The 27,555-nt window shown below is 41.1% G+C and overlaps 1 protein-coding gene across 1 annotated transcript in view; it reads right to left on the bottom strand.

The window, feature by feature from the left end:
• Positions 1-23,592, bottom strand: part of GLI3 (GLI family zinc finger 3) — a 407,618-nt gene extending 384,026 nt beyond the window's left edge. The window contains exons 1-2 of the mRNA XM_070728251.1: positions 23,480-23,592; positions 22,895-23,065 (exon numbers count right to left, since the gene is read on the bottom strand). The gene's annotated coding sequence lies outside the window, so the exon portion shown is untranslated. The remainder of the gene's footprint in view (positions 1-22,894; positions 23,066-23,479) is intronic.
• Positions 23,593-27,555: the final 3,963 nt, after the last annotated feature.

Below are 27,555 nucleotides of genomic sequence, written 5' to 3'. Positions count from 1 at the left end.
TTTTCCGAGCGCTTCAGGAACGCCTGCCCTGCCTCTACTGCAGCCCCCTTGCTGAAAGTCCGGGACAAAAGCACTCCTAGCGAAGGGGCTGTGAGAGGGGCGGGGCGAGCATTCCCGAAGCGCATGGAGAAAGCCCTATCTCGCAGCCCCCTGGCTGGGAGTGCTTTCGTCCCGAGGAGAAGCTGCAGCTGCCACCGCGGGAGAAGTCGCGCCCCAAGGCAGGAGGCGGCGGAGGAGGGGGTGGATCGGGCGGGGGGCAGGGCCGAGAGGCCAGAAGCGCGAGGGGGCCAGAGGCACTGTGGGGAGGCAGGGGCAGCCGCGGCTCCCTTTCCTCCTACTGCCGGCACCTCCCCGCTCCCACACACACCCCCGTGGGCTGGCAGGGGGATGGGGAGCGCGCGCCCATGGAAAAGGGTGCACGAGGGGTATTTTGGGGTGCGCGCATGTGCACGCGTGCAGCTTACGGGGAATGCTGGTCTGGGGCCCGCCAGAGATCATCCATCAATGTGACCAAAGCAGTTTCCGTGCTGTAACCGGGCCTGAAAGCGGACTGTTGTGGACCTAGATAATCTGCTTCTTCCAAGGACTGCTGGAGCTGTAGCACCACCACCTTCTCAACATTGCTCCCCATAAAGGGAAGGTTGGAGACTGGCCGATAGTTATTAAGTACGGCTGGGTCCAGGGAAGGTTTCTTGAGGAGAGGGCGCACAAGCGCCTCCTTATAGGGTGCTGGAAAGGACCCACTCCCCAAGGAAGCATTGACAATCTCCTGGACCCAGCTCCGTGTCACCTCCCTGCTGGCCGAAACCAGCCAGGAGGGACATGGATCCAGTAAGCAGGTGACGGAACTCACAGCTCCAATGGCCTTGTCTACTTCATCAGGTGTCACCAGATCAAACTCTTCCCAGACAGGTGGACAAGTACGTACCCCAGTCACCTCGACTGACTCATTGTCAGTCGACTCTGCTTTCCAATCAGAGTTGAGGTCCACCCGGATCCGAGCGATTTTATCAGCGAAAAATGAGTTAAAGTCCTCGGCACTACTCTGCAAGGGCTCCCCAACTCCCCCCTGGTTAAGAAGGGAGCAGGTCACCCTAAACAGAGCGGCCGAGCGAAATTCCGCTGATGCAATCAAGGCGGCATGGTACGCGCATCTTGCCGCCTTGAGCGCCACTTTGTAAGTCTTAATATGAGCTCTTACAAATGTTCGATCGGATTCAGACTTACTCTTCCTCCATCGCTTCTCTAGACATCTCTTCTAACGTTTCAACTCCCAGAGCTCCTCGTTGAACCATGGTGCTCTACAGGGTCTAGTGCTGCAGAGAGGTCGCAACGGCACAATCCGGTCAAGAGCCTCCACTGCAGCCTTGTTCCAGGCCTCAGCAAGACAGTTCTTGCAGAACCGTGGCTGAGTGTATCTGGAATAACCCCAAGCGCCCTCTGAAAGCCTCTGGGTCCATCAGGCGTCTGGGGCGGAACCTCTTAATCAGTTCCGCCTCCCGGTGGGGAAAAATTGAAGCCAGGAAGTTACATGACAAAGGCAGCACTTCTACGCCCCTTAGTCTCAGATCATTACTCAATTTCTCAGAGAGGAATACCATGTCAGGTGCGTGCCCCCCTCATGAGTCGGACCCTGCACTACTTGAGTCAGATCCATGGCTGTCATGGTGGCCATGAACTCCTGTGCTAGCCCAGAGGTTTCACCGAGCGACGGCAGGTTAAGGTCCCCCAAGACCAAAAACCTGGGGAACCCTATCGCCAGCCCGGCTACCTCCTCCAGCAGCACAGGCAGGGCTGTTGACACGCAGCTGGGAGGCAGGTACGTGAGTAACAAGCCCACCTGAACCCCTAAGTCCAACTTCACCAGGAGGGACTCGCAACCCACGATCTCTGGAGCAATGAGTCTACACAGGCAAAGGCTCTCCCTGGCTATAATAGCCACTCCTCCCCCCCTTCCCTGGGGTCGAGGCTGATGCCATATCCGAAACCCGGCTGGGCAAATTTCAGAGAGAGGAATTCTTCCCTCCGGGCCCAGCCAGGTTTCGGTCACACAAGCCAGGTCGCCCTCTTCATCCAGGGTCAAATCCCGGATGAGGAGAGCTTTATTTACCACCGACCTGGCATTGAGTAGCAACAGCTTGAGTCCAGGGCCAGAATTACACTCATTACCAGTGCCTTGAGTTAAGCTCATGGAGCCGGAAGAAGGGATTGCTACTAAGCAGTGATCCCTCCTTCCCCTGGAACGGCTAGCTCCATGGCTTCCGCCATACCTGCCTCTCCCCAGCAAGACTGGGATATTTTGACCCTCTGCCACCCCAGAGATAAATGCCCCCCCTCCTGCCCTTCCAGCATCAGGTGTGCCTGAAATTTCATTCATATCATATTCTTTCCTTTCATACATATTATAATCCCATCCAACCATCCCATTCCATCTATCACCCTCCTCCCATTCATTTCCATTCACAATATTCCATTCATTCCAATAATTACTAACATAATCCCATTCATTCATACCATAAATACATTAATCCCTAAAAATAGTTAAAAAGTTAAAAATATATAATACATATACCAGAAAAATAAAAATATAAAAAATAGCCTAGATGTAATTGATTTGCTATTAGTTCCTAAAAAGAAGAGCATAAAACAACAGCAGCAGCAAGAGGGTGCCAAACTCCAAGCTTAGTAAACTTAGTAAGCTAGTTGGTTCTCAAAGCTAGTTAGTAAGCTGGTTCATTCTCAAGTTATAAAAGTTCTAAGAAGTTAAATATATATATTGGGTAAGTTCAAAAGGTCCAATGCCAATGTCTAGATTTTAAAGTGCAATAATAGAATAGTCTTCTTAATACTGGCCACTGCCATTGACTAGCACTCTGAGGATATATCTCTTTACTTTGTTTGGGATTTGTTTGGGATTATTCCAAGTTCTCTCCCTATGGCAGTCCCAATATTTGTCGGTCGCCCCAGTCTCCTCCCCCCCCCCCCCCGGGGAGCAATGTTCCCTGTAATTATTTTTGGTGTGGACGGAAAAGTATAATGTCTGAACGGCACATTTTCATGCCTGGGCGTGGATCGCTTAGAAATCCATTTGCTAAGCGAATCTGGCTTCTCCAACCCCCTCCCCCATTGTCTTTGGTTGTGAGACGGTCGCAAAAGTCATGTGACCTCAAGACACAGCAACATAAATATGAAACAGCAGCCAAATTTGATCACACGATTGTGGGACTGCTGTGAAGGTCATAAGTGTGAAAAGGGGGGCATAAGTCACTTTTTTCAAGGCCGTTACGACTTTGAATGGTCAGTAAATGAAATGTTGTAAGTCAAGGACAACCTGCCTTCCCCCCTAGATGTTTTCTGTGCAGCTTCAAAATGGACTCCTGATCTGCTTCTAAGAAAGTGCACTGGTCAGACAGATAATCCTCGACTTCTGTTCTGACCCCAATGGAGGCCAACGTTTCTATCTCCTGAGTAACACGGTTATTAAGTGAGTTCTGCCTCACTTTACCAACTTTCTTGCCATAGTCATTAAGTGAATCCCTGCAGTTGCTTGTCAGAAGATCCCAAAAGATGTTCACATAACCCATGGTGGGACATTGCCACCATCATAACTACAGATCAGTTGTCAAGTGTCCAAAGTTTGATCCAATAACCCCTTTATTTTTCTAACAAAGTCCTTCCTTCCTAGAAGGAAGAATAGAAAGAATAAAAGGGAAAGGGGGATTAAAAGGGATACCAAAAAGAAAAGAAAAGGGTTCAGTTCAAAGTTCTGCTCTGATTAAAGAAATTGGAGTTTGAGAAGGATTGATTGAGCTTGGAGTGTTGTTTCGTTTGCTCTTTTTTAACTTTAACAATTTTTTTCTATTTAGATATATGAATTTAGGAATTGCTGATCTGTTTTAATAAAGTTAGAAGTATTGATTATAATAAGATATGTAATAGGTGATACTGATTTGGATTAATGCATGAATGGAATTGAATTTAGAATGGTTGGGGAGATTAATGATGTTAATGATTTTTAATTGAAAATAGAGAATATTTAGAATTTTTCCCCTTTTTTCTTTTCTCAAATTGACTGAAATTTCAAATTAATAATTAAGTAAGAAATGTAGATAAGTATCAATTAGCTAAATGTTAGATGGGCTGAAATAATTTTTAAATTTTGAATTAGGTAAACGTACTATTTAGAGGGGGTGGAAGAAGTCTGAAATTTCTTTATGTTTATGTTTTGTTTTTAATTTTCTTTTGTTAACATCTGATTGGCTAAACAAGGTTTTCCTGGTTTATAGAAAAATGTATAAAGAAAGAAGGAAGCACTTTGGCATAATGGTTAATCAGTTAGAAATATAATTGGCGTACATTTTGAAGGAACATTAAGGACAGAATTTAATTAAAAGAAATGTACCTGGATGACAACATTAGAAAAAAAACCTTTTGCAACTTTTTTGATGATTGATATTAGTTACTAACAAAATACCGCATTTTATTTATGGAAAATTAGATAGTACACTGTATTGTATGTTGAGAGAAAAATTTAAAAAAATTTACGCACACCCCAAAAATGTCCTTCCTTCCTCCTCCCTCCATTCATTTCATTATTCCTTCCTTCCTTGTTCCCTCCATTTCTTCTTCCTTCCTTCCTTCTTTCCTTCCTTTCTTCCTTTTCCCTCCATTTCTCTTTCCTTCCTTCCTTCTCTCCGTCCTTCCTCTCCTGTTCTCTCTCTTGCTTGCTTTCTCGCTCTCTCTTGCTCTCTCATTCTTTCTTTTTCTTTCTTTTTCTTTCTCTCTTGCTTTTTCTCTTTCTCACTCTCTTGCCACCTCTCTTCCTCCCTCCCTTTCTCTCTCCCTCTCTTTCTCCCCTTTCTCTCTCTTTCTTTCTTCCCTCCTTCCTTCTTCTCCACTTCTCTTTCCCTTCCTCTTTTTCCCTTCTCTTTCCCTTTTCTTTCTTTCTCTCCTTTCCCTCTTTCACCCTCCCTCTTCTCTCCCTGCGGAGGACTCGCCTGACAAGCATCCACCCTCCGACCCCGGACTCCCATTCAGTCCCGATTCTGAAAATGGGAGACAGCAACTCAAAGAGGAGGAGGAGGCGTGTGTGTGTATATGTGTTTGTGTGGTTCCCGCCTCGGCTTTCATCAGGCCTTCCGTTACCTCGGGTGAGATGAGATCGAGGGGGACGTTCTCCTCGCCGTTGTTTCTCTGGCTTCGGATGCAGAGGTGCCTCAGCGAGCAGGCACAGACACTCACCGCCTCCTCCAGGTGCAATCCCCACCTTAGCGGTAGGCGCTGGCAATAGATACAGGCCGTGGGGAAGGAGAGGGAGCCACTGCTGCCCCCGGCACCGCCTGCCATGGATGGGCTGGTGCCGAGCCTCTTTGAATTTGCAGCGGAGTGCTCAGCCCCCCCGGCACATGGTGGGCTGGCAGTGGAACGGAGCTGGAAGATTTCCCTGCACTTTCCTTGCCGTTCCCCGCCTCCAACTTCGATGCCCAGCTCCCCTGCACAGCCTTGGAAAAGACTGTGCGGGGGTTGTTTTTGTGTGCGCACCTTAGAGGGAACATTGCTTATGGGTCAAGAACTGAAAGGTGCTAAAGATATGAAGGTACTAAAGATATGAAGTGTTCGCATGACAACACTGAGGACAATGCCGCTACTTATCGCAGGAGGGTCCGTGGTGATATTCCCTTGTATAACCCCAGCTTTAAAAAACCGGAGTAGTTTTGGCATAGGTATGCAAAAAGACGAGACAGACAGACAGACACCAATTTGAAAAAGCCTTCCATTTGGACTGGTATATCCTGATAGTGGACGGACGTCTGGACTCTTGGATAATGTCCACTATGTCTGTGTCATACTGTTGGTATAGGAGGACCTCCAGCTCAACCGCCAAGTGGCTAGCTGCAACCAATGAAAGGATTTCACTGGTTGCAGGATAAAGGATTTCCCCCTGGCTGAGGAGATCCAGCCGTGTTGGTAGTCTGAGTGGCGGCGTTCGTGATAGAGACATTAGATCTGCGAACCAAGCTCTGCGCGGCCAATGCGGAGTGATCAAAATCAGTTCGAGGCATGCAGAATCACCTTGCTAACTACTTTGGATAACAAGGGGAAAGGAGGGAAGGCATAAAGTAGAACTGGCGGACATGATGTTCGAAGCGCGTTGGTTGCTTCTGCTTCCCTTGAAGGGACGCAAGAGTAGAAATGTGGTAGCTGAGCATTCTGTGGGGTTGCAAACAAGTCAATTAGTGGTTGACCCAATTTATGTGTTACCCACTTGAAGACTTCTGGATACAAATGCTATTCCATTTGATCTAGATCCTGGTGGCTCAGCCACTCTGCCTGAGTGTTATCTTTCCCTGAAATGTTGTCAGCCACGATAGATAGAAGATGTTTTTCTGCCCAAGCCTCAGGCCTTTTGATTGAGTTCCCCCTGCTTGTTAACGTGCGCCTTAGCTGCGACATTATCCATGAGAACCAGAACATGATGACCTCTAATCTGTCTGGCAAAATATTTAAGAACCAGAAATATAGTTCTTAGTTCTAGGAGGTTGATGGGACAGTTATCAACTTCGGGACCTGGGCAATATTCCCTTCAATGTGGGCACCCCATCCAAACAGACTGGCATCTGTAGTGACTATGACTCTATCTGAAGGTAGAAAAATGGAACCTACTGAGATGGCTGGAGAAGCCCACCAGTGTAATGAATGCTTGTTGTTATCTTGCAATGGAAGTGTTACCTTTAGCTTGGAAGATCCCTGCCCAGCCTTTTGAGGTGGGTGCAAGAACCATTGTAGTTCTCTGGAGCGTAACCATGCCCATTGAACAATATCTAAGCAAGATATCATTTTACCTAAGAGAAATGAAAGAATATCCAGGAAAACTGAAGGATTATGGAGAATCCATGACACTAATTCTCTAATGCTGGACTGTCTCTCCTGGGAAAGGGACACGGTACACTCCAGAGAATCAATGACTGTACCTAAGTGGTGAATGGATTGAGATGGAAGCAAACAACTCTTTTCCATATTAATAGAAAAGCCGTGCTCCTGGATGGTAGCTGCCACAAGCTGTAGATGACAACGTGATGGATAAGGTGAACCTTGAACTAAAATATCATCTAAATAGCACTGGAGAGGTATAGCCCTAGACCTAAGATGCGCTTCCAGTGCAGGTAGAACCTTGGTAAAAGTTCTAGGTGCTGATGACAACCCAAATGGCAGCAACTTATACTGGAAGTGGTGGCCTGCGAAACAAAACCGAAGATATTGGCGATGTGGAGGAAACACCGAAATATGAAGATGCTTCTGACAGGTCTAAAGAAGCTAAAAAGTCACCTTTGTGAATATTGGCTAAAATAGACGTCGGGAAGTGCATTTTGAACTTCTTATATTTAATAAAATAATTCAAATGCTTCAAATCCAGAATGGGGCGCCAATCTCCTGAAGATTTAGGAACCAGGAACAATATAGAATAAAAACCAGAACCTCTCTGTTCATTAGGAACAGGTTCAATAGCTTGAATATTGAGAATATGTTGGATTGCAACTTCCATCAACCTTCTTTTAACTGGGTCGTTGGAAACTGAACACTGCAAATAACAAGGAGGGGGAACAGATATAAATTCTAACATAACTCTGAGCTTAACAGTCGACCTCACCCATGAATCTTGAGTGGTTGAATCCCAAACGTGGGAGAAAAAGGATAAACGCCCCCCCAATAGGTATATTCCCGAAAGGATTACTTATATCTCCTAGCAAACTTGGAATTTGAATTACCCCCTTTTGTTGGGCACCTACTCGGTTTTCCCCTAGTACATCTGTCATTAAAGAAAATTGGAGCCTTGGTCAGCCTGATGAAAGGGCCGTTTATTATAAGGAGTAAAGCGGGAATTCACATTTTTGTAAAGGAAGGCATGATCTTCTTACGATCTTCGGTCTCTGTTAAAATAGGGTCCAAAATATCGCTAAACAAGGCCTTCCTTTAATAGGTAGTGAAGCCAGACGCCACTTCTAGTGTGCATCGATGGACCATCCGTGGAGCCAGTTGATCCGTCTGCTGGATGTGGTGGAAGCTATCGCCTTGGCAGAAAAACGTGCTGCTCTCAGTGTGGCATCTGCTGAAAACTGTGAAGCTGCAATCACCTTCTTCAGGTCCTGATGGAGCCGAACTTCCGAAGTTGGTATTTGCTCCTGTAGTTGCCAAAGCCAAATTAGTGATGCTCTGGCAAAGAAGGAAGCCGAGGAAGATGCTCACACCGCCCAAGCTGAACTATGATGTGTCTTGAGCAAGAGTTGTTCCAAACGTCTATCCTCCAGCTTTAGCAACTCCTCCGCTTCCCCAGGTATGGAATTCAGGGAATGAAGTGCAGCCACAGGAGGATCTACAGTCGGGGGTGTGAGCAAACTTGCTAACTCTGGAGCTAGATTGAAATGCTTCTTGTCAAAAGCTGAAGGCGTTGGGCCTACCACAGGAGCAGTGAACTGTTTCTGTACATTATCAATGAACAGCTGAGGAGATGGAATAAGGTCCACTGCCTGGACTAACAGTAAAAATGTGATGAGAAACTGAAGCTGTAGCTTCAGGTCCCGTGGCGGGAGGAGTGGCCAGGTCAGCTGCATTCCTAGCCTTGTGGGAAAGTGATTTAAATAAGACTGGTGGGAAAAGACCTGCAGGAGTAGGCTGTTCTGTTGGTAAACCTTCATCAGCTGAGAGAACTTTATCCTGCCCCTCTGTCTCATCTAATGCTGAGACTTGACTCTCATTGTCTGAAGAATCTGAATAATTATGATCTTGTAAGCCTCCAAAAGACGTACGTAGGAGGCTGACTAAGCAGAGGCTGCCAGGCCATTTGCTGAAAACCCGCCATGCATTGTTGTACAGTATTAGCAATGATATTCTGAATGTTTTTAGGATCCAATACTGTTGGCTGGGTTGTCTGAACAGTTATTGGTTGCTGCACTGCCTGAATGATAGGTGTAGTAGGCAAGGCTGGCATGTTACTAACTAGAAGTGGTAATTGTGGGGCAGTTGCCATGGGTGGAATATTGGAATCAAAGGATGAAGCCATCTGAGGTGGAGGGGGCGCTTGCTGAGCTGGGGTTTTAAAACCAGACTCCCCCCGACATTGGTATTAATGAGGGACACCCTCTCATCATCCAAAACTGACTGACCTTCCATACTTGAAGAAGATGTAGAAAACAGAGGTGGTACAGAAGAAGAGTGCTTTCCGGTTTTATCATCTGGTTTGTGCACTCGCTCTTGTTTCTTTTCATTTTGTTCCCTCGCTCTGGCTGACTGAGACGTTTCTACTGACACAGAAGCTTTCCACTCAACCTCTGAAACCTTTGCTTTCTTCTTGCAGGGCATCGGCTGGTGAGAGACTTGCTCCAGATCAGTCATGGTAAATTGTGACAGCTCGGATTTCGCTCCCCTAAAAGAGGGAATCAGCTGAGAGGCTGGAGATAGCAGTCGGCAGCCTGAAGGGTTTTTTAAAAGGCGCAGCGGCAAGCCTCCAACGCCTCCAAAATTGAGGTGACTGGGGCAAGCTCCTGGAATAACATGGAGAAGCAAAGAAAACAAATACCAGCCACAAATTAGAAATGGCAAGCCCTTTGTGATCAGAAAAGTTGGATTCTTGTCTTGAACTGACTGTAAGCAGTACAGCGTGTGACAAGTGCTGCAGTCACTGAGGTAAAAAATTTCTTCAGCCGAGTTAAAAATGCAGGCAATGGTGCTGAAAGAACAGTAGAAGAAATTCCTATAGTATTAAATTCAGATTTCTTATTTCTACTTATTATTAGCAGTCAGATAGGAATTCCATGTCCTACCTCATGGAGGACTGAGTCTCAAACTGGAGATATTACATGGTGACTGGAGGAATATATATCATGAGTTTTGATTGACAGGCTCAGTCCTCAATATGATTGGACAAGGAAAACCATATCTGAAGGCTGATTCCAACTATCACGGAGAAGGTGGTGGCACTCCAGCTCTGGCAGACCTTGGATGAAGTTGATTATCTGGACTCCTTTCAGTCCAGCTTCAGGACCGGTCACAGCACAGAAACCGCTTTGGTCGCGCTGATGGATGATCTCCGGCGGGCCCGGGATAGGAGACATTCCTCTATCCTGATGCTCCTCAACCTCTCAGCAGCCTTCGATACCATACTATCCTTCTGCAGTGACTGGAGGCACTGGGAATGGGAGGCACCGTTTTATGGTGGTTCTCCTCCTATCTCTCCAGGCATTTGCAGTCGGTGTTAATGGGGAGGGCAGAGGTCTACTCCTCATCCTCTCCTTTGTGGGATGTCGCATGGGTCCATCCTCTCCCCCCTACTATTTAACATCTACATGAAGCCACTGGGCAACATAATCTGATGGCAGGGGGTGAGGTATCATCAGTACGCTGATGATACCCAGTTATACATCACCCCATGCCAATTCAGTGAAGCGGTGGATGTGATGTGCCGGTGCCTGCAGGTTGAGGGTCTGGATGGGGGCCAAAAGTCTCAAGCTCAACCTGAGTGGCTGTGGGCATTTCCTCCTAAGGACTACATGATCTGTCCATCCATTGTGCTGGGGGGGAGAAACATTGATCCCCTCAGATAGGGTTCACAACTTGGGTATCCTCCTGGATCCACAGCTGAACCTTGACTATCATCTCTCGGCTATGAACAGGGGGACCTTTGCCCAGCTTCGCCCGATGTACCAGTTGCGACCCTATTTGGACCAAGAGGCTCTACGCACAGTCACTCAGGCCCTCATCACCTCCCATCTTGATTATTGCTATGCACTCTACATGGGGGCTACTCTTGAAAAGTGTTCAGAGATTCCAAATGGTCCAGAATGCAGCCGCGCGAATTGTCATGGGTGCACCTCGGTTCACCCATATAATACCTATACTCCGCAAACTGCACTGGCTCCAGTCACAATTCAAGGTGTTGGTTATTACCTATAAAGCCCTATATGGCTCAGGGCCAGATTAGTTACAGGAATGTCTCCTGCCACATACCTCTTGGAGACCAATTATACAATTGGTCTCCTCCAGGTCCTGTCAGCTAAACAATGCAGGATTTTTTTTATTATTATTATTTTTTATTAATCAGATTTGTATGCCGCCCCTCTCCGTAGGATGGCGGGATTGCAGGAGAGGGCCTTCTCTATTGCTGCTGGGGCTCTATGGCAGTGATTTTCAACCTTTCTTGAGCCGTGGCACATTTTTTACATTTACGAAACCCTGGGGCACATTGAGCGGGGGGGGAGGCTAAAAAAAGTTTGGACAAAAAAATTCTCTCTCTCTCTCTTCCTCCCTTTCGCTCTATTTCTCTCTCCCTCCCTCTTTCTCTCCCTTCATCTTTCTTTCTCTCTCCATTCCTTTCTTTCTCTTCCTTCCTTCCCCTCTTTTTTGCTCTCTTTCTCCCTCCCTGCCTCCCTCTATGTCTTTCTCTCTCTCTCCTTCCCTCCCTCTCTTTCTCTCTCTTGATTTCTCTCTCTCTCTTGCTTTCTTTCTCTCTTGCTTTCTTTTTCTTGTTCTTTTTCTCTCTCTCTTGTTCTCTTTCTCTATTGCTCGCTCGCTCTTTCTCTCTCTTCCTTTCTTTCTCTCTCTGAGCTTCGCGGCACACTAGTGTGCCGCGGCACACTGGTTGAAAACCACTGCTCTATGGAATCAACTCCTCCCGTGAGGTCCGTACTGCCCCCACCCTGCTGGCTTTTCATAAGGCTACAAAGACCTGGCTATGCCGGCAGACATGGGGGCCCTAAATCAACCACTAGCTTGTCCATTTGTATGAATCGGTATAAATGGCTGGTACGCATGGTGCTGAATTGTTTTAGTTTTAATTAGGGTTTTAGAATTTAGTTTGTTTTTATTCTTGACTTCTTATTATAGTTATTTGTAATTTACATTGTTATAAGCCGCCCTGAGTCCTTTGCAATTGGGCGGCATGGAAGTCAAATTATATAAATAAATAAAATAAGATCACATAATTACAATTAATGTTAAATTTCTGGATTTTCACTGAATCAAATACAGATCAGATTTACATTATGTGCCATTTAATTATAAATGCAAACAAGTAAGAATTATATGGAGAAAGGCTTAAATATATAACAGTATTAAAAAGTTATCAGCAAAAATAGTATAGCAATAAGAACTTTTTGTTTCTTTCACAATATAATATAAACATATAATAATAGTCTTTATTTTCATTGTACCTCATGTATACCACAAAATTGGTTATATAGTCCTGATAATTTTTGTGGTTGGCTCTGGCCCAGCTCCTGCTCCAGGGAATGCGGAGGTGGAGGCAGGGGAAACATCAACATGTCCTAGGCCTGTTTTGTTGACGGCAGAGTCAGGGAGTGCAGTTTCCTCGGACGAAGAAGGTGGGGGTGACTTGGAAGAGGGAGGCTTGGCACACAGCCCAGGAAGCCAATCACCATTATCTTTGGTTGATTCGGATGATGAAGTGTTAGACCCATGCAGGCGCAGACTTATGCATCAAAGAGACCAATTGAGGAAATATTACAGGAGATAAGAGAGGCCACCTGTATTTGGGTGGGGCTCCAGTAATTAAGAGCTCCTGCTATAAATAGCAGCGTGCTAGTTTGGCAGTTGTGGAAGACTATCTGATGGCAGTTCTTCAGGATCGTGCCTCGCTGTGTCTGAACTTTGTTTATTTATTTATTTATTGTATTTGTATGCCGCCCCTCTCTGTAGACTCGGGGCAGCTAACAACAATGATAAAAACAGCATGTAACAATCCAATCCAATCCTAAAATAACTTTAAAAAAACTTATTATAAAAACCAAACATACTTACAGACATACCATGCGTAAATTGTAAAGGCCTAGGAGGAAAGAATATCTCAGTTCCCCCATGCCTGACAGCAGAGGTGAGTTTTAAGAAGTTTACGAAAGGTGAGGAGGGTGGGGGCAATTCTAATCTCTGGGGGGAGTTGGTTCCAAATGGCCGGGGCCGCCACAGAGAAGGCTCTTCCCCTGGGTCCCGCCAAACGACATTGTTTAGTTGACGGGATCTGGAGAAGGCCCACTCTGTGGGACCTAACTGGTCGCTGGGATTTGTGCAGCAGAAGACGGTCTCGTAGATACCCTGGTCCGGTGTCATGAAGGGCTTTATAGGTCATAACCAACACTTTGAATTGTGACTGGAAACTGATCGGCAACCAATGCAGACTGCAGAGTGTTGGTGTAACATGGGCATTTTTGGGAAAGCCCATGATTGCTCTCGCAGCTGCATTCTGCACGATCTGAAGTTTCCGAACACTTTCCAAAGGTAGCCCCATGTAGAGAGCACTGCAGTAGTCGAACCTCGAGGTGATGAGGGCATGAGTGACTGTGAGCAGTGACTCCCGGTCCAAATAGGGCCGCAACTGGTGCACCAGGCAAACGTGGGCAAACGCCCCCCTCGCCACAGCTGAAAGATGGTTCTCTAATGTGAGCTGTGGATCAAGGAGGACGCCCAAGTTGCGGACCCTCTCTGAGGGGGTCAATGACTCCCCCCCCCCAGGGTGATGGACGGACAGATAGAATTGTCCTTGGGAGGCAAAACCCACAGCCACTCCATCTTATCAGGGTTGAGTTTGAGTCTGTTGACACCCATCCAGACCCCAACAGCGTCCAGGCACCAGCACATCACTTCCACTGCTTCGCTGCCAAGGGGTGGAGATGTAGAGCTGGGTATCATCTGCATACTGATGATACCTCACCCCATGCCCTTGGATTTTTGTGGATTTTTCACGACTTTTACACCAAAGCAGAGTAAAATGTGTGTGTGTTTCACTTCGTGGGAAGAAGGAGGGCTGTGAGGTTCCTTCACAGCTACTAGCTAAGTACTTAAGGACTGATTAAGGGACTTGTATAGCCAACAAGATTGTTTGGGGGAAGAGTGCTCTTTACAATACAAAAAAGGTGCTTTGTTTCTTTTGAATTTTGTGATAAAGGACATTGTTTTGAATTTTCAAACGTGTGTGTGTCTGAAATTTTTTACCCATGAATTTTCGGGAAGCTTCTACCAGAGAGCCCAGCAGAACAATAATGAAGCTCACAAAATGGCTGAGTTATTCGACTATATATACTCTATAAACAATAAGAGCAATTAGATACATTTTAATGAAAACAGGCAACTAAAACTTTTGCATATGATTATTTGATTGATTGATTGATTGATTGATTGATTGATTGATTTCTATGCTACCCTTCTCCAAGGAGTCAGGCCGGCTGAAAGCATATAGAAATCTAAATAACATTACATATTAAAATTCTCATAATTAAAAGTTACAACATATTCATACATCATTCATCACATATTCATTCATTGGATGTTAAAACATCAACGGTTCCAGGCCTGCCGGCCATGGTGGGTCTTTAAAAGTTTATGGAAAAGAGGGAGAGTGTGGGCAGTATGGATCTCTGAGGGGAGCTTATTTCATATGGCCGGGGCTGCCACAGAAAAGGCACTTTTCCTAAGCCCCGACAGACATTGTTTGGCTGATGGGACCTGGTGAAGGCCAACTCTATGGGACCTCACCAGCTGCTGGGATAGCGAAATAAACCATAAAACATTAAAATAATTTATTTACAATTAAATGTTATTTTAACAATATATCAGAGTAGTTATAGAAAGCCAAATAAAAAAAATTATAAATATCATTCCTATTTATCGTCTAGGTAAGTAATTTCATATGTAGGTAAAATAAATGAACAAGTGAACAAAGGACAAGCTGGAGCATAATCCCATATCCAGGTTTACCTGCTACATCCTGTATTCTGCTGACTTTCCATTTTTGAGCTTTCCTTAAACAGAACTTTCTATTTTTCCAATTTGTACATAATTGTTAATGTTTAAAATCCCAATGACAACTGCACAAGCACTAGTCTAAACAATCTGTAAACTAGCTTTACATTACCTAAATTTTGGGTTGTATTAAATATAATATGTTATCAATTTATAATTCACACTAAATCAAGTACCATGCCACTTGAATTTATAATGATCCAACTTACCTGTATTAGAATTCAGGGACATTCAGAGACATTACTACCAGAACATATAGTTGTACAAAAAAGCAGCACTCATATAAAAAGGCAATGCATGCGGCAGTGGCAGTTTTCCTAGAAAGCCTATCATCTATTCTCATTCTATTTCTTAAATAGTCAAAGGCATTAAGTAAGCCAGTGTGTTGAAGAAATTACTATAGTACTCTATTTATCTGTTTATCTATTTCAGTTCAATCTACATGGCTAGTTAAGTGCCATGTGACTCAGAGTACAGCATATTTCAAAGAAGAACCAATGCCGTAGTCAATCTAAACAACCAAAATAATAGAACTGGGCTCAATAGCACCACTTGATGCATGTCTTCCCGAAAACATACAAATTATTTGGCTCTTGGGGGAAATGCTGCTCCAGTGGCTGCTTAATAAATAACACATCCTTTCTGAAACGGTTTATATCTCTCCCATGAATTTGCTCCTTGGTGTTGTTTTTTATACAATCTGTAAAATATAACATATTACATATGCACAGATTGGAAAGGAAAAGAGAGAGGGAGGGAAACATTTTAATAAAGATTTGACTAGTGGGGAGCCTGCCAATTCAAAACTGGGTGAACTAAGCAGATTGTGCTCATTTTCCAAACTCACTACAGGTGCAATCATCAATCCATGATTTAGGATTGATAAGCAAATAAATAATTCAATAAAGAATGATAAAAGGATTAACGCTCCCAGCTCACATTAAAAAAATACGTTTTGAATCGTAATTCAAATAACTATTATGGAAATAACAGTAAATATGTTAAAAGACTTTTCCTGTCTAAAATTACTTAAGTCTCATCTAGTTGTTAGAGACCACTATACTAAATATTGTACAATTGTATTTATTCAGATATACAGTACTCTCTTTTTACATTACTAGAACTGAATATTTAGTATGAACACTGCCCTATTATTTCAAGAACTAAAACTCTACACTAAATAAGACTTGCAGATATTGACAGAGATTTTAGATTTATAGACCTTTTTACACATGTTAGGATTCGTAAATGAACATACTGGGTTTACCATAAAATCAGACCACCATAGGCAAATCACATTATGCTTTGGTTTTGTTTTGTTTTTAAAGAAAAATGTTGCTATACTTAACAATGTTCAAAGGTAATGTGTCAAAGTAAAAGTGTTACACCCGATTCTACCTCAAATAAGTATTATAGGGTCATAAAAAGAAAAAAATGGAATATTATGGAATAATAAATAGATATTAAATTATGAAGTATATCATTAGGACATTTTTAGCAAAAACATTTTTTTTAAAAAAAACAGATTCTTATAATTTATAAGTCTTCAGATAAGAAAAAAAGCAGAGGCTTTTTGAAGAAAGATGATCAACATATTCCAGATATTTTGTCTTTCATTCGTCTAAAACTGATTTAGATTAAACACTGACCACCACTAACTAACTAATCTACCTATTAAATATCACATTTATAAATATTTCCTTTTTCCCTCAGCTTTAATCAGTCTTTTTGTTAAACATAGATATACCTAGTAACATTTTGTTCTCATAGTGAGAAAAATTGAGAGGGGGGTATTTCAAGTTTTTTAAGCATTTTCCAGAAATGCAGAAGTCCCTTTATGTTCAACAGTATGTCCTCGCAGTAACATAATTTTTATAATTATGGTTACTGAAAAGTATAAGAATAAACTCTAGAAGGAAACAGTCAGCATTTCTGGCTGTGCCCCTAGCAAGCTTTAAAACTTCTAATATAACTATTAATGGAAATGGGTATAGTTTCCCAGATTTGGGGACTGAAAAGATGAAATAGTATACAATAGGTCTAGCAGAGTAGGATAGCTAGTAATCCTACTCTGCTTTTATTTATTCTCCCATCAAATAAGCCATAAACAATCACATACATATTTTCACTCTGGCACAAGGAATCTTTCTTTCTTCCTTTCCTTTCCTTTCCTTTCTTTCTCTTTCTTTAGTGACATAATGCTTTATAGCACCGTTCCTATTATACTGAAATTTAAATGCATTTCTGGTAGGAAAAATAATTCATTGAAGATTAAAAATGCAGCAGTATCTGATATATAAACTGCAAGGTTATCTACAGACTATTCTCCTTATGGCATGTATCAATGAAGATTTATGCATATACCTTTCTAAAAAAAAAGATATTGTTAAGCAAAGAAGTTTTGGAACGGCACATTGGTTTTAACTGGTTCTATGCAATTTGTGGAATTCTGCCTTGCCAACTTAATATGTTTTGATTAAGAATGGGATATGGCTTCATTTTCTAAGCGAGGCCAGATGTTTTTAACTTTTCTACTAAAGAACATAAGTTAGACTAAGAATTTCAATTGTAGAAATATATGCTTCAAGTTTTTAAACTTCAAGCTTTATACTTAGTTTATTGTAAATCACAGGTGTCAAATCATTTTAGAGACTTAATTTTTCTCTCTATAATCCAATGATAAAGTAGAGAGAAGAACAAAACAATATTTTTTCAAATTCAAATTGCACAATAATTTCACAAAATTCTTTTTCCCATCTAAGAATAAAATATTTTCAGAGACATAAAAATTGCATAACATTCTACCAAACTACCCCAAGCCATGCAGCCAAGTTAATTACTGAGTAAATTTATGTACAGAATTGCATATTAAATCAACTCTTTATTCTGAGTAAAGCCTTACAGATTTCAATAGGACTTACTTACAGGCAACTGCACAGATGGACTGCAGTTTTAAGCATATCTATCAGCAAGTTCCAAAAAACCTGAGACTTATTCTGAGGTAAATCCACACAGAAATAACAATAGATTTAAATCCAAGAGGTAAATACTAATATTATTTTAACACTAAAACTTAATGCTAAGTGAGTACAGAAATGCTAAACATCTTAAGTATTCATGAATCTCTATGGGGTAGAAGAAAGCAGCATAATGTATCTTATTTTTACAATCTACTTGCAGTCTAAAATTAGTATGATTGTATATTGCTTGTACGATAACAAATCTACAGAATGAATCCAACAAAGCCCTTAAAAAGTACTCAATTCCTTTTTCTTTTTCTTCTTCTACCCTTCTTCCTTCTCTCTCTCTCTCTCTCTGTGTCTCTTGAGAGGGGGGGGAGGGAGGGGGAAACTTTATCAAAGTTCTATAGAAAGGAGACTTTGAAAAAAAGCAGAGAGAGAACTTACAAGTTGGTAAAGTACACTTTTAGCGCTACAATGGTATGAAGATGCAACAGTGGGCAGCAGTGCCTGAAGGCATCACTAATACATGATGACTAATGACTGGTCCAAGAAGACAATGAATTTGGGAGCTAAAAACTAAGAGAAACCCTGCAGTATTTTGACAAATGGGTTTTCACTATTTCATTTACTCCATAACCTTTGAGCATAAAATTGGCTCAACTTCACCGGGGAATAACCTGATACATTTGTTGAACAATTTTTGTTCTTTTAATAAACCACTGTTAAATATAAATTTAAAGAGTTAAGCTTAGGAATTAAAGTATTCATCAGGTATTAAGGAACAAGCATTAAAAAAATTAAAAGATTGAAAATTATTTTTCTTACTTATAAATTACAAAAATATTGATTGTAAATTGTTTGAAAAATTATACTTTATTTGTCTTGTGGTAATGGCAAGGTCATTTTGGCAAGGCAGTAAAAACAGCATGGTTTTCAGAATCATGGAGGAATAATATATTGAGATTTTGCTTCCCTGGTGAAATTTGAACATAAGTTTCATTTTTAATCAACATTATCTAATCTAGCTCTTTGTAAAACCTCTCAATGCTCTGGGACTCCATCTTATCCTAAACTCTTTTGTTGCAGATGGTCTCTTAGTGTAAATACTCTTTTAATTTAAAAATAACAATTTTGTGTATTTTTATGGACATATATCCCATCTGTTTCTAAACTAAAAAGAGCCACTCAGTCCAGAAAAAACATTGCCTTGTAGTTGCTCTTAAAAACTTCAGAAAAAGAAAAAACAGATCTTAAAACAGGAAGCTTAGTAAACTCATAAAACTGCTGTTGGAATCAGGAACACATAGCATATTTAATCTGCAAACTGTGGGAGAGTCTACAATTATTTCAGCAAGATCTGAGGCATGCCCTCAAGGTTTTCTGGGATCTGGGATTAGGGAGTTGATAAGAACCTCAACTGCCCATGGACATGTTTTTCTTCTGCAGTTAAACACAAATGCTGAGAGACATTTGACTGCTGCTTGGCACTATTGCTCCAGTTATATAAAAGCTTTGCAGCTTCTTTTGCTGTCAATACATCAAAGTTGAAAAAAAATCATGAAAGTGTCAACTTTCATGTAAAGTCTTTGCCAGTATACAGCTCTATTGCACAAACCCATCAAATAAAAGGAAAGATGAGGAAAACACAGACAGAACTTTTTTAAAAAGTTTTACGGTGTCCTATTTTTTGTTTGTTTATTCCATCCCCTCTATTTTGTTTTTAACATATCCAGTTTGTTACAAATAAACAGAACAGAAAGTGTAAAAAATGAATAGTAGGGATATACATTTAGAAATATTTTGATTAAATAGATGTTTGAAGTTATTTACAACAGTGGTATTTATTGTAAAAATCACCACAACAGTTATTATAATATCTTAATTCCTCACTGCAAATCAATCAGGCAAGGTATGTATTGCTATCTTCAAAACAAATCAAATAAACAGCACAATATGTGGGACAGTGATAGTAAAGCATTCATCAAATTGTTGCTTCAACTCAGGAGATTTACTACAATTGCAGATAGTAGAGGAAACTGACTTTTGAGATAATCTAGTCCAAAATCATTAGCATTCTATTACTAAGGTCTTCCTAAGGATTTCACGATTCATAGATTTACTCTTGCTTCCAGTCTACCACTTCTTAGTACATTATTGTGTCCTCACTACATAATACATGCAACAATAGATATTCAACTATTTCCTTTCATAATTTGTTGGTCCTCTCCTCATCAGAACTTATTATTTCTGGCAGATGTTTTGTTCAATTAATAATTTGGACAACATTGTTAAAAATGTTTTCTCCATAACATAAAGACACTTACAGGATACAATGCATGAAAATAATTATCCGTAACAAGAAATCAGAGAGATTTTTAAAATAACAATAGTGATATAGTCTAAAAGTAAAATCAGTATAAAAAAAGTATAATCTACTTTATCAATTAAAAAAGCTGGATATTATAGAAGAAAGTCAAATCATTTTCAACAAACTCTTAACTTTTCACCATTTGAAGCAAATGCTCTGATTGTTCTATTTGCAACAAAAGCTGAGAATGAGTAACTTGTTCAGGAAAAATACTGTTTCTTTACAAGTAGGTTTGATTGACAAGTAACATTTCTTTAAAAAGTAACAGAAAATACCTAAAAATACTATAAGCCATTTCCAATTAGTTAAATACAGTATATACATGCAGACTTTAGTTGTGTTCACTAGTATACAACATAAATTACACCATTTAAAATACAGTTATTTTAATTTTATAGGTTTTCAAAATCACATATACTGGAATCCCATAGTCTAATTCTAGTAATAAACTTTAAAACTTTACAATAAATCTTACTGATGATTTGATATTTTCCCCTTGGTAAACATTTCTTAAAAGTTCATTCTCTATATATTTTTTCTTGGCTGATAATAATTTCCATCCACCACAACAGGATTTTCTTAATAATTATCATGCAAAAACTTAAAAAATAATTAAAAAATTTGTATAATCAAATCAATCCTACCTAAAAATTATTTTTAATTAAGCTGAAAAATAATTTATTTAAAAATTATCAATCTGTGTTACCAGCAGTATTTCATAAATACACTTTTTAAACAGTTTATACATTTTACACTTTTAGATATATCTATGGTTAATTTTTACAGGGAGCTGTGACTCTACCAAGCATTAAGGCAATATTTCATAGAGCAATTAAATTATTTACTTTTAAACAACTGCAATTGTTTCTTCTCCAATATACTGTTTAAGATTTGCAATTAATATCAAATTCAATTATTTTTTTTAATAAAGAGCTTAAAAGAAACAATTATAAGTATCAATCATCAAGGCAATTTTCTAAATTAAAACTATAAGTTTTAATAAAATACTCCAAACTGCTGAAGCTGCTTAACTGATTTCAGACTCAGAAATATAATTTTTTTTATAAATAAGTCATTCCTTTGTGTTCTGAGTATCCAAATGGGTTCTTATTAGTACTTTAGCATGATGTGAACACAAAAAGAGGCACTAAAATTATTCCTCTTAAAACCACATGATAATTTAATGAACCATGTATTTCAAAAGATTTGGAATGTGCTGAGTTTTTCTGTGACCCATTCAAGTGAAATTAAAATTGCAATCTTTAGCATCAAAACTGATATCTTTAAAAAAAAACTTTAATGCCAATAAGAAAAAGACAACCCATCCTATATACTTAACTAATTTAGCAATGAGTTGTTTAACATTAGCCTATCCAAATGCACTGTCGCCTATATCTTAGGTTTTAAAAGAATTGTTGGGTTGAGAAGCAAACAGTCCATCATTCCAAACCAAAGTGGCAGCTGGAAAATCTGGGACAGCTGGCACTGAGCATTGAGAAAGGGTTTTAATAAATATCTGTAGAAATAAAGTAACTGAAGACCACAAATACCAAACTCAAAGTATGGATCAACACAATGCACTAAAGGATTCAAATAATTGGGGGATTAGAGTTAATTACCTTTTTTTTGCCTAGGTGATGCTTGCAAGACAATACCCTATTTAATAAAAAGCATAAGAATTCATCTTCCTAGACCTATCTAATCCTCAATATTTTTTATTGTAACTATTTACCCTGCTCTTTTCATTCAAGTCTTTAAAGTGTAATACATTTAGCTGTCCAGTTAGCAGCTTTCCTTACTGATAGAATAAGTTTGAAAGACAGAACCAAAAATTCAGAGAAAGAAAGTACCGTAATTCATGCTTTCTGTCTGTATTTGAATAGCACTCAATGGAAATTTTAACATCTGAGTAAAGTGGATTCCTGCCTACAAAAGCTTAACTCACCAAATTCTAAGCTGAAGAAAGGAAGCTTCCTTGTTCTATCTCAAAAAGGATAAAATTGAAAGTAGAACTTTTAATACTCTCCTATTCCCTTGGACCACTCATTTTCTTAAACTTTTTCAAATAATGCATTCCAACTCAGAAATGGGACAAAATAAAAGGGCATCCTTCCTAGCACTAAAAATAATAGCTGGAGGTTGTGTATAATATCAGATCCAATCACTTCCTTTCAACCTTCCAGATGTGGCAAATTTCCAGCCATCACAGAAACTGCTGGCAAGAAAATAAATGTTATTTCCCGTCTATTCCACTCACCCCCTTAGAAAAGGCCAAGCAGCTGCGATAAGCCTACAAAATGTGCAATTCAACAGAACTGTGGAAAGTTAAGCCTCCAAATCTTTCATACTGGAATGAAACAGATTTGGCAAGTCAAGACAAAAATATGCCTGGGTTTTGCCTTCTACAGCACGATTTTGTCTCTGTTTATCCAAAGTTACTCATACGGGACAGAGCTTCAACTAAATTTTATGTCAGGGGTACCCATTTCCAAGTCAGTGTGCATAGAATCGCAATCTTAGACTCTCCCTTGCTAACACACACCAGCCACTTGAAATCCTTAATTCTTCAACCTCCTGGCCTCCCATCCTGTAAACTAGAGTAAAAACAAATGAAGAGATCAAGCATGGAATGGGAAAGGCGGACCTCCCTCCCTCTCTTCTGTAAAAAACAAACTATATTCTGGCTTCTTTTCTGAAAGTCTGGTGCCGCTGCAAGTTAAACAAAGAACTTTCCACAGAGAGAGAGAGAGAGACATACCTGCAGCTGCTGCTACTGCCGCTGCGTCTGCTGAGATCAAGAGGCGACCCAAACTTCCCATAAGAAAAGATCGGGGTCCTCAACTGCCGTCCGTCTCTTGCTTCACAAGAGTTAGCCGCGGCTAACTCTCAACAGCACTGGTCCCCAAGGATGAAAGAGGGCATTTTGCTTCTGTTTTGGAGGGAGAACGAAAAGGAGGAGGGAGAAAAGGAGTTAATAGGAGCGGGTGGGGAGTATCTTGTTTTATATTTCTGCCTTTCTTACACGCTCGCCCTCTTGTTTCTGTGTACGCCGATTCCTCTTTTCTCCAAGATTTTACATCAGTTCCAGGGATCCTGTAATCCGATCCCTTCAGACTCACTCGCTGAGTGACATTTCTTTGATTCGACTCAACAATAGCAAACTGGGGAAGCAAGAGGACGGAGAAGAATCTTGCCAGCTCTTTCCTAAATCAAACTCCCTTTTTTCGACCCTATCTTGTCCAGAATAAAAATATGTTTGCCGCGGCTGGATCCTGAGAGAGGTTTTTTTTAATTCCTTCCCCTCTCTTTTTGTCCCACAGAAAACATTCAGCGCGCTACTCACGTGGTCGCAAAGTTGTCGGTTCCGTTGCTTCCCTTCTTCCTCCTCCCTCCCAATTTTTACAGTTTTTGCCGGACTGTTCTGCTGCACCGCCCTCATCACCATCACCGCCTCCTTCGGGATTTTGTAAAGGAAAGGGGAAAGAGGCGCCAAGGCACGCCTTACTCAGCTCGCTCAACTTTTTTGCGCACGTCTCCACGTGGACAGGACTTCTTCCCTTGATACTTTGACGGTTCCCGATTTCGGGCGGCCCCTTAACATCCTCGGCGGTGTCATTTATAAAGTCAAAAAGGCGGGAGAGGGAGACAACGGAAGGTGGGAAGACAAGAGTACTTCTGCTTAGGCCCCCAGGTGTCTTGCGGGGAAGGCCAGGATATTAGAACAGGCCACGAACGCCCTGCCCGTAGCCATCCACGCATATCTTCCTTTCTTACTGTTTCGACATTGCCCTCAAAGCGCCTCACTTCCTTAAATCTGGCACGGTTTCTGGTTCCTGATCTTTATTTGTCTCCTCTTTCTCTGCTCATCAGACTTAGGTGAATTCCTGCTATTCTTGGTTCCAAGCCTGCCAGCCATATATATTAAGCCCACCACTGAAACAAGCTAATCCTCACCTCAGAATTATAAAAAGATCTGTTATCTCTGTGTTTTCCCTTCTTGCTTCCCATTTAACTGTTTTTTCAGACAACTACTTAGATGAGCGAATCAAATGCTATGTTCACTTAGCTGGAGACAGCAATTTGTGGTATTTTTAAAAGAAAAAAATAATATGGCAGGAGGCGATTCCATAAATAGTCTGCCCCTAAGCCATGTAGGGCTTTATAGATAATAACCAACAACTTGAATTGTGACCAGACACCAATCAGTAACCAGTACAGCTCACGGAGCATAGGTGTTATATTAGGGTACCAAGATGCACCCATGACAGTTTGCGTGGCAGCATTCTGGAATATTTGCAGTCTTCGAACACTCTTCAAGGGTAGCCCAATGTAGTCAGGACAGGAGGTGATGAGGGCCTGAGCGACTGTGCATAAAGCCTTCTGATCCAGAAAGGGACGCAACTGGCATACCAGGCAAACCTTGGCAAAGGTCACCCTGGCCATTGCCGAGAGATGGTGATCAAGGCTCAACTGTGGATCCAGGAGGACACCCAAGTTCTGGAACTTATCTGAGGGGATCAAACTCCCCCCCCCCCAAACAATGGACGGACAGTTAGAATGGTCCGTAGGAAGAAATGCCCACAGCAATTCATCTGGGTTGAGCTTGAGTCTGTTGGCTCCCATCCATATCCTTACAGCTTCAAGGCACTGGCACATTACTTCCACCGCTTCATTGAATTGTTATGGGGTAGAGATGTACAGCTGAGTATCATCAGCATACTAATGATATCTCACCCCATGCCGATGGATTATCTCACCCAGTGGCTTCATGTAAATGCTAAATAGTAGGGAGGAGAGGACAGACCCCTGTGGTACCCCACAACATAGGGGCCGAAGGTTGGACCTCTGACTCTCCACTAACACCAACTGAGAATGACCAGATAGATAGGAGGAGAACCATCGTAAAACAGTGCCTCCCACTCCTAATCCCTCCAGCTGGGTGGATTGCGCATGCGTCAAGGCTAGACACACTCATTTTTGAGCTCTAATTGTGATATATTAAATAAAGGTGAAATTCCTCCTTAAAACATCATGAATCCTTCTTGAAGGAAAGCAGAGGAGTAAAGCATTCTCAGGAGTCCAAAGAGAATCTAAGATCTGAGTTTCTAAGGAAGATGGGACTTCTTTCGCTATTACGAGTGAGTACAATCAATCTTAATAAAATGGCTGAAGGGTCTCAACCTAGCCTCGGCAAGATCGAGACGAAGCTGGATCAGCTATTACAAATTGTTTCAGGCTTTGAACAAAGGTTTCAGAAAGTGGAATCGGCTTTGGGAAATCTTTCTTTAAACTTTAAAACAATTAAGAAAGAAGGAGAGGTGGCGGCAGAAAAAAAATAAAGTTTGGAAAAACAAGCTAAAATTCAGGATGAGACTTTTAAACAATTGAATTACAGAATTGCCAATTTGGAAGATCGCTAAAGGAGAAGGAATTTACGTCTGCGTACATTTAGACCAGATTTTGCTTCAGGTTCAAAATTAAATGAAGCAATCTCTCTTGGGAAACCTTGAGAGTGAGAGCTGCCTTACGCCCAATTTCAAGCTGCCTGTATCAAAGTGGAAAAAAGTTTACTTGGGGTTTTCCAGCTGCCATTTTGGTGTTTCAAAAGAACAAGATGTTCAGATCTCGGTCACTGGAGGAGGGAAAGGCATTATTGAATCAACTGGGTATTCAGTTTCAAGAGAGTGAGCCACGAGGAGTAGAAGGAGGGGGGACTGTAGAGCCAAAAAGAGCAGAAAAAGGAGAAGGAGGAGAAGATTATTTTAGCGGTCACAGTACCCCAGACAAGGAGAAAAGGCAAAGGGAGAATGAGCTGAAGAAGTTAATCAGGCAGGTGGAGGCCATTACAAGGGAGCAGAGAAAAACAAGAGGCCAGTGGGACAAGAAAGCGAAGAAATGATTTCGTCAGAGACGTTTCTGGAATGCAGTGTTAACTCTTATTTTTGTTGGGGGGAGAAGGGAAAAAGGTAAAGGAAGTTTTAAAAAAAGTAAAAGAAGGAATCATTTAAATGGATAAGGGAAGATGGGAGAGGAATTTTTCTCTTTAATTATATTTAAAAGTGGTTGAAAGTGGAGCTCAGTACGGTAGGTGCCTCATGATTCGACAAGGTTTTTTCTTGTCCTCTCCCCTTTTGGTGGAGGGAGCATGGGGGGAGGCACTTTGGGGGGGGGTAACTGGAGTAAGGAAGGAGAAAAACAAACCAAGAGTGAAACAAGAGGGGGAAAGGGATATTATTGTATATTATGAATGAGTGTAATATAATGGTTTAAATGTAAATGGTTTGGGATCTAATTTAAAACATTACAGGATACAGTGGTACCTTGACATACAAGTTTAATTTGTGCCAGAACCGAGCTCGTATGTCGATCAATTCGTATCTCGAACGAATGCATTTAGATTTGGCTTTTCGCACTGAGATAACTGGAAAAAATTGAATTCTTGCACCACCTAGTGGACGCTTGGCTCGTATCTCGAATTTGAGCTCGGGTGTCGAACAGAAATTTTGCTCGCGTCTCAGCTCGTAACTTGGAATACTCGCATGTGGAGCAGCTCGTATCTAGAGATACTACTGTATTCAGAATGGCTAAGCAAAATAAGGTGGATATTATGATTTTGACAGAAACATATAAAAAAGGGGGAGGAAGGGATAAATTGATTAATGATAGAAATTGGAAATGGGTATATGAATCTTGAGGAACGCAAAATAGTAGAGGTATGGTGATTCTTATTCATCAGAGGGTTTTATTTGAACAGGTTGGAGTTCAGAAAGATAGAGAAGGGAGTTGGTTGGTTGTTAAAAGGAAAATTAATAAAAAGAAGTTGACATTGGCAGCAATTTATGTCCCGAATGCAAAAACAAAACAAGTTATAATAAGTACAAAAAGGAAGTTAGATAACTTTATGGAAGGCACAACATTTTTGGCAGGAGATTTTAATATGCAATTAACAAATGGGATCGGAAATAGTAGGATGTTACATTCAAATAGACTTAATATGGTGGATCTCCATGCATATATCCCAAATAGAGGTACTTATTATTCAGCAAGATATCATACATTTAGTTGCATTGACTATATATTAATGAATAGGGTGGGCAATATACAAGTTAAAAAAGTACATATCAAAAGTATTTGGTTGTCAGATCATGCCCCACTATTGGCAAAATTGGAAATAGGTAAGGAATGCAACCAAATAATTTGGAGATATAATGCAGTTGTAACTGCTAGTGAACAAGATAAAGATAAATTGCAAACAGACTTATGTGAATATTTTAGAATTAATGATATAGGTGATATTAAACAATCAATTGTGTGGGATGCATGAAAGGCTTATATGAGGGGACAATGTATATGTATGGAAGCAGATATTAGAAAGAGGTGGGGTAGAGAAAGGGAAATGAAAATAAGGGAAATAGACTT

This window comes from Erythrolamprus reginae, chromosome Z, assembly GCF_031021105.1.
Source record: "Erythrolamprus reginae isolate rEryReg1 chromosome Z, rEryReg1.hap1, whole genome shotgun sequence".
In the NCBI taxonomy this organism is placed as follows: domain Eukaryota; kingdom Metazoa; phylum Chordata; class Lepidosauria; order Squamata; family Dipsadidae; genus Erythrolamprus; species Erythrolamprus reginae.
This window is presented reverse-complemented; position numbering and strand designations above follow the sequence as displayed.